The following is a 12,682-nucleotide window of genomic DNA, read 5'->3' as shown; positions in this document are numbered from 1 at the left end:
TCATGGTACATACATACAATGGAATATCATTCATCCTAAAAAGGAGTGAAATTCTGACACATTCTACAACATGGATGAACCTTGAAGACATTATGCTAAGTGAAATAAGCCAGTTACAAAAGCACAAACATTGTGTGATTCCACTTATGTGAAGTAGTCAAATTCATACAGACAAAAAGTAGAATGGTGCTTGCCAGGGGCTGGGGAAAGAAGGAAATGGGGAGTTATTGTTTAATTGGTATAATGTTTCAGTTTGAGAAGATGGAAAAAGTTATGGGGATAGATGATGGTAATGATTGTTGAATAATATGAATATACTTAATGCCACTGAACAGTACACTTAAAAATGGCTAAAATAGCAAGTTTTATGTTATGTATATTTTATCGCAATATAAAAAGACTGCTATTCTCTCTTACCTAGTAATCCAATTTTGAGACTGAATCTTAAGGAAAGAGAAAAAGCAAAGATTTAGTTGCAAGCATGAAAACTATCTAAATGTCTAGCAAAAGGGGAAAGTTTAAAGTAAGCCATACAACTTCTCATGGATTGAACACTCTGCAACATCTAAAGTGTTAATAAAGTATCTTATTGAGGTGGAAAACACTCTTGACCAGGCACAGTGGCTCACACCTACCACTTTGGGAGGCCGAGGCTAGTGGATTGCTTGAGACCAGGAGTTGAAGACCAGCCTGGGCAACAAGATGAGACCCCCGTCTCCACAAAAAATACAAAAATTAGCCAGGTGTGATGGCACACACCTGTAGTCCCAGCTACTTGGGGAGGCTGAGGTGAGAGGATCGTATGAGCCCAGGAGGTCAAGGCTGCAGTGATGTAATCAAGGCTGCAGTGAGCCATGATTGCATCACTGCACTCCAGCCTAGGCAACAGAGTGAGACCCCGGTCTCAAAAAGAAAAAAAGAAAATGCTCTCAAATGTCAAGCTGAGTAGAGAAGAAAGCAAGATACAAACCAGTGTGAAAATAATAATTAAGTAATAATATTCAAAAATAAATACCCCAAAATATTTTTAAAGTGTTTTAAAATTATGACTGGTTTTATTTTCATTAAACTTATTTGTTTTTCCTAATTTTCTTTAATGAGCATGTACTTTTTTCTAGAGGGGAAAAAAAGTTTAGTTACGTATAAGGTCTTAAAAGAATAAATAAAGGGAAAAGGCCCTAAACCACATGATGGGTTTCATAAAGAAAGTGAAGATGCGAAGGTCAATTAGAACTTCCCTAAGGGGAGAGCTATCATAAACAGAAATTGGTCTCCAAATAGAAGTCACAGAAATTTTGCAAGAGGTCTGTGGAAATAAGAGAAATCAAGATCCTTTCCACTTGTAAGAATAGAAAACAGATTTTCCTGTCGCTTTCTAGACTTACCATTCTAACCATTATCAGAGCCAGAGTTGGGTTGGTGGGGGAGGTCTCAAAAATCCACATAAAGGGGTTGGAGTGTTTTCAGAAGACAAGCAAAAGCCAAAGACAGCTTTTGTGGCGTGTTTCAGGCATCATACAGGGAGCAGAAGGAGGCAATGTCCCAGACAGAGAACCCCAGGAGTAAATGTCTACTTTAACAAAGGCCTCAAGGGCTTCCATTTGCATCTGTATCAAGAAAGAAAACAAGGGCGTAGTGGCTCACACCTGTAATCCCAGCACTTTGGGAGGCCAAGGAGGGCAGATCACTTCAGGTCAGGAGTTCGAGACCAGCCTGGCCAACATGGTAAACGCTGTCCCTAGTAAAAATACAAAAATTAAAAAAAAAAAAAAAAAAAGAAAGAAAGAAAGAGAACAAACAGAACCTTTTTTATGGCGCACATTCCAGTACACAGCCCACGCCCACATGCATTGCTCCGCCTGCCCCTCAGCCTCCCTGAGATCTCTGTGCTCAGCCTAGGGAGATAAAGTAGTGCCACTGTAGTCATAATTGCAGCTTCTTCCTTATGCTGGAGAGACACTCAGGAGGGCTTCCAGGACCCAAAAATATATCACAGTAAGATGGGGATTGGCCCAACCCCTCACAGGGCAAGATGCTATTTCCTGAGGTCTTTTTACATTTTTTTTTCTTTTTCCTCTGACTTTAGAATTTACAAAACATTTTAGACTTACATACAACCTGTTCCTGCAGTTACATCCCCTAAGATCTGATGGTTTTAAGATCTACTAGGGGTTTGGGGGGAGGGTGTTTTGTTATGTTTTGTTTTGTTTTGTTTTGTTTTAGAGAAGGGGTCTCACTATTTTGGACTCAAATTCCTGGGCTCAAGTAATCCTCCAGCCTCAGCCTCCCCAGTAGCTGGGACTACAGGCACAAGCTGCCATGCCTGGCTCTAGTTGAAAAGACAATTTTTTTTTAATGTGAAAGCATCCCCAGAAGTCAAACAGCAACACAGGAAATAAATGAATGACTTTTTTAAAAAGTTAGCAATTTAATTGTGAAACTAAGTCCAAGTCTCCACAGCAGATCTTGAACCAGACAGGTTCACTGTTTCAACAAACATATTGAGTACCTGCTATGGGCCAAGAATACAGCACCTGCTGAGCCTCGCTTGGGGGAGGTAGGATGGTCCAGTATGGAAGAGACAAAGCTTATCTATCCCAGCACCTCCAAGAGCATCCAGGGCTCCAGTGAGGGAACAATGGTTAGTGACGCATGCAGCAAAAATGAAGGACCCCCTTTTCACTTAGATGACCAGAGATACCATCATGGGGGTATCAGAGCTGTGTTTAGAAGGACAAGAATTTTGGCCAGGCGTTGTGGCTCACACCTAATAATCCCAGCACTTTGGGAGGGCAAGGCAGGCGAATCACCTGACATCAGGAGTTCAAGACCAGCCTGGCCAACATGGTGAAACCCCATCTCTACAAAAATAACCAAAAAAAAATTAGCCAGGCGTGATGGTGGGTGCCTGTAATCCCAGCTACTGGGGAGACTGAGGCAGCAGAATTGCTTGAACCCGGGATGCGGAGGTTGCAGTGAGCTGAGATCGCACCACTGCACTCCAGACTGGGCGACAGAGTAAGACTCTGTCTCAAAAAAAAAAAAGAAGGACAAGAATTTCAATAAGCAAAGCCACAAGGAGAAAGCAACACAGAGAGAGGAATCTGAGGAAAACCAAGAGAAATGAGACAGTTTCTGGTGTTTTTACCTAGGTCATCTCAACTCTAGCTGACATCCGGCCAGGAGACTCCAGGAGCTGGGGCATCTTTCCTTTGGCCTGAAAGCTGAAGGGAGTGAAGCAAGGACGGGCATGGGAGGGACTATTCGGAGGCAGAGGTCAGAGAGAAGGAAGAATTGTGGATGCCTTCTTGACATATTGGCCTTAGGGCTGCCCTGTCAGCCCATCCCAGTCACTGTCTCTCTAACCTGCTGGCTTTTTCAGACAGTCTTGGGGATTATTAGGTGACAAGAAACAGACAGGCACTTGGGGGAATTACATCGGATATGAGCATTTTCAAACTAAATGTCAGTCAGTTCCCCTGTTATCACCATAGTCCAGAAATCTGTGCTGATATTTGCAAACAGATAAAGGACGCCAGGGGCCAGGCACAGTGGCCCACACCTGTAATCCTAGCACTTTGGGAGGCCAAGGCATGAGGATAACTTGAGGCCAGGAGTTCAAGACCAGCCTGGCCAACATGGTGAAACTATTTCTCTAAATAATCCATCCTACTCCCTTCCCTGCTTCCCTCCCTTCAGCTTTCAGGCCAAAGGAAAGATGCCCCAGCTCCTGGAGTCTCCTGGCTGGATGTCAGCTAGAGTTGAGATGACCTAGGTAAAAAGACCAGAAAGCTGTCTCATTTCTCTTGGTTTTCCTCAGATTCCTCTCTCTACATTGCTCTCTCCTTACGGTTTTGCTTATTGAAATAAAGACTTGAAATAAGACTTGAAATAAGACTGTCTGGAAAGGCAGCCTCTATAAAAATTACAAAAAGCTGGGCATGGTGGCACATGCCTGTAACCCCAGCTACTCAGGAGGCTGAGGCACAAGAATCACTTGAACCCAGGAGGAAGAAGTTGCACATTCAGCAGAGATCATACCACTGCACCACTGCACTCCAGCGTGGGCAAAACAGTGAAACTCTGTCTCAAATAAATAAATTAATAAAATAAAATAAAATAAAAAGTAACACCAGAGAGCCAACTCGCAGAGCTGAAGAACAGAAGCTGCCGCTGTCATCTTGTAAAATTAGCATAGGTACCCTAGTGTGTGGCCACAAGCTAGAGAGGAGGTCATTACACCTTGCAATTTTCTCAGACACTTGCCAAACCACCCAACAATGAGCCACCTTCCTAGTTAACCACAGGGAGGGCTGAGGGTGGGGCAGTCACAGGATCAGACTCTGGCTCTAACTCAGCCTTGGGGAAATGTTGCTCCTTCTGGGAAATCCCTCGTGGCTGCATCTGCTGCATCTACCATCAATGGGCAATGCCTGGCCCAACTCAGAGCCACAGGTCCTCTGGTCATGCCAGGTTTGCTGCAGAAAGGAGAGAAGAAAAAGGAGGAATGCATTGTAAAGTGCCTTAAAGTTCTCTGATGAGGAATGATTTACATAAATCTGGTCACATCCACACTATAGAACATTGTGTGCTAAAAAATATGAAGGCACTCTACTGTGCTGACAAGGGAGGTCACCTCCATAATATGGTACTAGGTGAAAAAAGCAAAGTGCACAGCAGACATAAGAGAATGAGCCCATAGGTTTATGTAAAGTATACATATATTCTTGCAAATACATAGGACGTTTCTGGAATGCTATATTAAATAGAAGTAACTGTCTTATTCCTGGGGATGGGGGGGATAGAGGGAGTTTCATTTTCACTTTTTGCCCTTTTGTACTACTTGCATAATTTTTAAAAATAGTTAAGACCTTTTCTAAATTATATGATGAATGAGGCCAAGAAAAACTATTATAAATATGTCTCTATGCTAACAGAAGCTAAAAATAAAAATCATCTTCTTACTTCTATCTCTCTAGCCTAATACACATTTCTATATTAATACCACATCTTGGCAGGCATATTAGGTGCTGCTTCTACACAATACGGATTAAGCTTTATGGTGAAAAAAAAATTAAAGGTGAGCAGATGTACAAGTTTGATTTATGGAGGCAGACAAAAACGTGTATAAACATTGAATAAATAGAGAGCTGATACACTATATTCCACCCAAAAGCCTTTATAGTGGACCTTTATTGGTCTGGCCTGGTCAGCATCCCTTCCCTCTTTGTCTAGAAACAACAGAAGTACCCTCATCTGACTCCATAGGATCCTGGAGGGGTTGTCTATCATGGTACCCCAAATCTGCCTCTGTCAAAGAGATGGGCCCACACACTGGCTGGCCCACTCGAGCACCCCGTTCTCCAAGCCACGGTTATTCATTGAGGAATAGGCAACTGTCCTAAGCTGGACCAATCCAAATCTTCCCTAAGATCTGACACATGGGCACTAAAAGGGAAATGTTGCCTCTCTTCCTCTAGGATGTTCAGCTATACAGATCATGAAGGCTTGAATAAAGCCAGGCAGAGGTAAACAGAGTTGAAAAATGGAGGGCGAGGGATAGAGCTGATAACATCACCTGAATTCCTGACTCAGCCATGTTTGAAGCCATAATCACCCACTTGGATTTCTCATTTGTATGAGTCAATAAATTCCCCTTTGTGGCTTAAACTGGATTTTGCTGGTTTTCTTTCCCTTGCAACCTAAAGGGTCCTAGCTAATTAGTATCACCATTTTCTCACTGGAGGTTTAAAAACCCATTCCATGATTGTGAATATCAGCCTCATTCAAGATCCAAAATTAAAGTTCATATTTTAATATTCCAAATATTAGTTTAAAGTAGGATATCCTATTTGTTCTTCAGGAAAAGGAGGCACAAGGAATTTGTTATATGGAATTTCCCCCAAGGTCATACAATTCATCCGAAGCCAAGTCCAGAATAAAAATAATTTCCTAAACCTTTTCTTCTAAAAAAGAAACGCTTTATTCTATGTCAAAGTAAAGTCAAGAGTTATCTGCAAAATCTGCTAGGGGAAGTAAAAGGGAGATGAACTTGTGCTGATGATGTCAGTTCAAGAGAGAACAAGGATCAAAACAAATCAACTTCAAATTCCTCAAATTTCCAACCAGCTGAGCTTTATCAAACTAACCTTGCTGAGTTCTTGTCCAAAAAGAACACGAAAATTAGCCACCATGGTGGCTTGCGCCTGTAGCCCCAACTACTTGGGAGGCTGAGGGGAGAGGATCATTAGAGCCCAGGAGGTCGAGGCTGCAGTGAGCCATGACTATGCCACTACACTCCAACCTGGGTGACAGAATGAGACCCTATAGAAAAAAAAAGATTCTTGCAACTGTGTGTCTATTCTATATAACGTCTAGAATCCAAGTGTTTTTAACTATACTTATCTTCTAGACAATTAGATAAATGACTCTAAAGCTCTCATAATGTTTGTCTGAAGCATTATTTTATACTGTAAGTGAAAGGCCTCATAAAGGGAATTCACAGTCTTACAACTCAATAGCAGAAAAACAAATAACCTAATTTAAAAATGGGCAAAGGACCTGAACAGACATTTCTCCAAAGAAGACATAAAAATGGCCAACAGATATATGGGAAGGTGCTCAACATCACCAGTCATCAGGGAAATGCAAGTTAAAACCACTATGAGATATTGTCTCACTCCTGTTAGAATGGCTATTATCAAAAAGTCAAGGCTGAGTGAGGTGGCTAACGCCTATAATCCCAGCACTTTGGGAGGCTGAGACACGGTGGATCACTTGAGGCCAGGAGTTCGAGGCCAGCCTGTCCTATATGGCAAAATCTCGTCTCTACCAAAAATATAAAAATTAGCCAGGTGTGGTAGCCCATGCCTGTAATCCCAGCTACTCAGGAGGCTGAAGCAGGAGAATTGCTTGAACCTGTGAGGTGGAGGTTGGAGTGAGCTGAGATTGTGCCACTGCACTCCAGCCTGGGTGACAGAGTAAGGCCCTGTCTCAAAAAAAAAAAAAAAAAAAAAGGCAAGAGATAAAAAATTCTGGCAAGGGTGTGGAGAAAAGGGAACCTTAGTACACTGATGGTGGAGATATAGATTGGTACAGCCATTATGGAAAACAGTATGGAGATTCCTAAAAAAAATTAGAAATAGAACTATCATACGACCCTGTAATCCCTCTTTTGGATATATACCCAAAGGAGATGAAATCACCACCACATAAATATATTTGCACTCCTACATTCATTGCAGCATCATTCACAATAGCCAAAATATGGAAACAACCTTAGCATCCACTGACTGATGAATGGATAAAGAAAATGTGGTATGTATACATAATGGAATATTATTCAGCCTTAAAAAAGGAGATCCGGCCATTTGTCACAATATGGATGGACCTGGAGGACCTTATGCTAAGTAAAATAAGCCAGACACAGAAAGAAAAATATTGCATGCTCTCACTTATATGTAGAATCTAGGGGGGAAAAAAAAGGTCAACTATACAGAGATAGAGAATAAAACAGTGGCTACCATGCATGTTGGGTGGGATGGGGGGAAATGGGGTAGGTCAAAGGATAAAAAGTAGCAGATATGCTCACAGCCTGTAATCTCAGCATTTTGGGAGGCCAAGGTGGGAGGACCACTTAAGCCCAGTAGTTCAAGACATAGCGAGACCCAATCTCTACAAAAAATATAAAAATTAGCCATGTGTGGCAGCACACACCTGTAGTCTCAGCTACTCAGGAGGCTAAGGTGGGAAGATTGCTTGAGCACAGAAGTCAAGGCTACAGTGAGCCATATTAACACTACTGCACTGCACCCTGAGCTACAGAGCAAGGCCCTCTCTCAAAAAAAAAAAGTAGCAGATTTAGTGAATGAACAAGTCTAGAAATCTAAAATACAACATGAGGATTATAGGTACTAAAATTGTATTGTATTAGAAATTTTTGTCAAATAAGTAAATTTTAGCTATTGTCACCAAAAAAGTAACTATGTGAAGCAATAGATACATTAATCTGCTTCACTATAGTAACTGTTTTACTATCTACAGGTATCCCATAACATCATGTTGTAAACCTCAAATACACACAATAATGTTTATTGAAAAAATAAAGCTCTCCCTCTCCCTCTCCCTCTCCCTCTCCCTCTCCCTCTCCCTCTCCCTCCCTCTCCCTCTCCCTCTCCCTCTCCCTCTCCCTCTCCCTCCCTCTCCCTCTCCCTCTCCCTCTCCCTCTCCGTCTCCCTCTCCCTCTCCCTCTCCCTCTCCCTCTCCCCACGGTCTCCCTCTCCCTCTCTTTCCACAGGCTCCCTCTGATGCCCAGCCGAAGCTGGACAGTACTGCTGCCATCTCAGCTCACTGCAACCTCCCTGCCTGATTCTCCTGCCTCAGCCTGCCGAGTGCCTGCGATTGCAGGCGCGCGCCGCCACGCCTGACTGGTTTTCGTATTTTTTTGGTGGAGACGGGGTTTCGCGGTGTCGGCCGGGCTGGTCTCCAGCTCCTAACCGCGAGTGATCTGCCAGCCTCGGCCTCCCGAGGTGCCGGGTTTGCAGACGGAGTCTCGTTAACTCAGTGCTCAATGGCACCCAGGCTGGAGTGCAGTGGCGTGATCTCGGCTCGCTACAACCACCTCCCAGCTGCCTGCCTTGGCCTCCCAAAGTGCCGAGATTGCAGCCTCTGCCCGGCCGCCACCCCGTCTGGGACGTGAGGAGCGTCTCCGCCTGGCCGCCCATCGTCTGGGATGTGAGGAGCCCCTCTGCCTGGCTGCCCAGTCTGGAAAGTGAGGAGCGTCTCTGCCCTGCCGCCATCCCATCTAGGAAGTGAGGAGCACGTCTTCCTGGCCGCCATCACATCTGGGAAGTGAGGAGCGTCTCTGCCCGGCCGCCCATCGTCTGAGATATGGGGAGCACCTCTGCCCTGCCGCCCCATCTGGGATGTGAGGAGCGTCTCTGCCCGGCTGCCCCGTCTGAGAAGTAAGGAGACCCTCTGCCTGGCAACCGCCCCGTCTGAGAAGTGAGGAGCCCCTCTGCCCAGCAGCCACCCCGTCTAGGAAGTGAGGAGCGTCTCCGCCCGGCAGTCGCCCCGTCCGGGAGGGAGGTGGGGGGGTTAGCCCCCCGCCTGGCCAGCCGCCCCGTCCGGGAGGTGAGGGGCGCCTCTGCCCGGCCGCCCCTACTGGGAAGTGAGGAGCCCCTCTGCCCGGCCAGCCGCTCCGTCCCGGAGGGAGGTGGGGGGGTCAGCCCCCCGCCCGGCCAGCCGCCCCGTCCGGAAGGGAGGTGGGGGGGTCAGCCCCCCGCCCGGCCAGCCGCCCCGTCCAGGAGGGAGGTGGGGGGGTTAGCCCCCCGCCTGGCCAGCCGCCCAGTCCGGGAGGTGAGGGGCGCCTCTGCCCGGCCGCCCCTATTGGGAAGTGAGGAGCCCCTCTGCCCGGCCAGCCGCCCCGTCCGGGAGGGAGGTGGGGGGGTCAGCCCCCCCGCCCAGCCAGCCGCCCCGTCCGGGAGGGAGGTGGGGGGGGTCAGCCCCCCACCCGGCCAGCCGCCCGGTCCGGGAGGTGAGGGGCGCCTCTGCCCGGCCGCCCCTACTGGGAAGTGAGGAGCCCCTCTGCCCGGCCACCACCCCATCTGGGAGGTGTGCCCAACAGCTCATTGAGAACGGGCCATGAAGACAGTGGCGGTTTTGTGGAATAGAAAGGGGGGAAAGGTGGGGAAAGGATTGAGAGGTCGGATGGTTGCCGTGTCTGTGTGGAGGGAGGTAGACATGGGAGACTTTTCATTTTGTTCTGTACTAAGAAAAATTCTTCTGCCTTGGGATCCTGTTGATCTGTGACCTTACCCCCAACCCTGTGCTCTCTGAAACATGTGCTGTATCCACTCAGGGTTGAATGGATTAAGGGCAGTGCAAGATGTGCTTTGTTAAACAGATGCTTGAAGGCAGCATGCTCGTTAAGAGTCATCACCACTCCCTAATCTCAAGTACCCAGGGGCACAAACACTGCGGAAGGCCGCAGGGTCCTCTGCCTAGGAAAACCAGAGAACTTTGTTCACTTGTTTATCTGCTGACCTTCCCTCCACTATTGTCCTGTGACCCTGCCAAATCCCCCTCTGCGAGAAACACCCAAGAATGATCAATAAAAAAAAAAAAAGAAAAAAAATAAAATTTTAAAGAGTTAAAAAGAAAAACATCAAGTTAACAAAAAGTTCTGTTTTCTCAATGACAAATAGAATAAAAGTCTGATGAGTATCTAAGGCAAAAACTCAGTGTAAAATTAAACTCCTTGTAGCAGAATGGTAGACAAGAAAGGAAATTCTTAAAGGAATCTTTTCAGTGCAAATGGTAGAACTAGAAAGGGAAGAACTCTGTATGTGGAATTGAGATTTCCTCTGCAGCTGGGCATTTGGCACAGCCAGCTTTCTAAGAAGTGTGTCCCTATTCAGAAATTCTACAATCACAGCTAGTAATGGCCAATTCACCTTAAAAGTTGGCAGTAAAGAAAAAATGTGCAATTAGATAATGGGTAACAAAAAAAAATCCAATATGGGCCAAGTGTGGTGGCTCACACCTGTAATCCCAGCACTTTGGGAGGCAGAGGCAGGAGGATTGCTGGAGCCCAGGAGTTTGAGACCAGCTTGAGCAACATGGTGAGAGCCTGTCTCTACAAAAAATTTTAAAAATTAGCCAGGCATGGTGGCACACGCCTGTGGTCCCAGCTACTCAAGAGGCTGAAGCAGGAGGATTGCTTGAGCCCAGAAGGTCGAGGCTACAGTGAGCTGTGTTCAGGCCACTGCACTCGAGTCTGGGCATCAGAGCAAGACTGTCTCAAACAAACAAAAAAATAAAATGTAAATCTTGTGCCACCTCATGTAGCTGAGCCATGATCCTGGGTGGGGCTCCTAACATCTCTGAGCCTCAGCTTCCTCACTTGTAAATGAAGGGATTGGTAGATGGTCTCTGAGGTCCTTTATAAATGCACAAGCAATACAGCTTGTAGTTTCTCACCCTGAGCCTAACAGATTTACACTTTTTTTTTTTTTTTTTGAGACAGAGTCTCGCTCTGTCACCCAGGCGGGAGTGCAGTGGTGCGATCTCGGCTTACTGCAACCTCTGCCACCAGGTTCAAGTGATTCTCCTGCCTCAGCCTCCTGAGTAGCTGGGATTACAGGCACCTGTCACCACGCCCGGCTAATTTTTGTATTTTTAGTACAGACAGGGTTTCACCATGTTGGCCAAGCTGGTCTCAAACTCCTGACCTCAGGTGATCCACCTGCCTCGGCCTCCCAAAGTGTGGGGATTACAGGTGTCAGCCATCATGCCCAGCCGAGATTTACACATTTTAAAAGGTAGGGCAAAGAAGCCGGGCATAATGGCTCATGCCTGTAATCCCAACACTTTGGGAAGGTGAGACGGGTAGATCACTTGAGGTCAGGAACTCAAGACCAGCCTGGCGACCATGGCAAAACCCCGTCTCTAATAAAAATACAAAAATTAGCTAGTCGCAGTGGCACACACCTGTAGCCCCAGCAACTCAGGAGGCTGAGGCAGGAGAATCGCTTGAACCTGGGAGGCAGAGGTTGCAGTGAGCCGAGATCACGTCACTGCACTCCAGCCCAGGCGACAGACCGAGACTCCGTCTCAAAAAAAAAAAGAAAAAAAAAAATCAGGTAGGGCAGAGGCCAGCATTAGAAGATGAAAACTGTAAGGAACTAACGAACTAGAATTTTGACTTGCTTCTTTTACGTGCAAAAAGTATGAATTCTTTCAGAAAGATATTGAACGAAGGCACACAATCTATGGGGTCCTGGCATATTATAACCAGAGATTAACTGGTCATGTGCAAGAAGGATAAAAATCATTTGCAATCCAATAATCCAATAGAAATAGGAAAACGATGTGAACCATCTGCTCATAGAATTCAAGTAGCTCTTTTTTCATGTGGAAAAGAATAAATTGTACTCAAAATTTAAAAGATGAAAATTAGAATGAAATTCTACTTTTAAAGCCTATTTGCTCACCTTGGCAAATATTTTAAAAGTGCGATAAACCTAGTGTGAACAACGAGGGAAATGGGGAGCAGTCACTGATGAGCGTACCAATAGGTACCACCTTTGGTGGTCAATTGGCAAAATCCATAAAATTTTAAATGCAAATATTTTTCAAGGAGACAATTCCACTTCTAGGAATGTATTCTATAGACATGGTTGCACACGTACTAAAAGATATACACACAGATGTTCACTGCAGAATTGTTTGTCATAGCAAAAGACTGGAAACAACCGCCATATCCTTCCATCGTGGCCGATAGAATAATTACGGGGTGCTAGTATAACATACAGAACACCAGGCAGCCATCTAAAAGAATGCCGTACACCCACACATGCTGATGTGAGGTCATCTCCAAGATACGTGATAAAAGGGGAGCTGAGGCCGGAGGGCAGATGACCCAGTTTGGGGATGGGGACGCATTTGAAAGGAGATAGCCATATACTTGTGTTCTGGAAGGAATCAAAAGAAAATATTAGCAGTGGCTGCCTGGTCTGAAAGGTGAAGAGGCTTCTGTACTGTTTGAATTTTCTACCATGTGCACTTACTATTTTTTCCATTTTTAAAACTAGTTAATTAAAAAAAGAAATAACCATTTAAAGCAAGGTAGAGGGGAGGGAGGTTCATGGCACTCTGAGCTCTGCTGTCACAAGGAAAGAGA

Source organism: Gorilla gorilla, chromosome 11, assembly GCF_029281585.2.
Source record: "Gorilla gorilla gorilla isolate KB3781 chromosome 11, NHGRI_mGorGor1-v2.1_pri, whole genome shotgun sequence".
NCBI classification, from domain to species: Eukaryota; Metazoa; Chordata; class Mammalia; order Primates; family Hominidae; genus Gorilla; species Gorilla gorilla.
Note: the sequence above shows the minus strand (reverse complement) of the source record.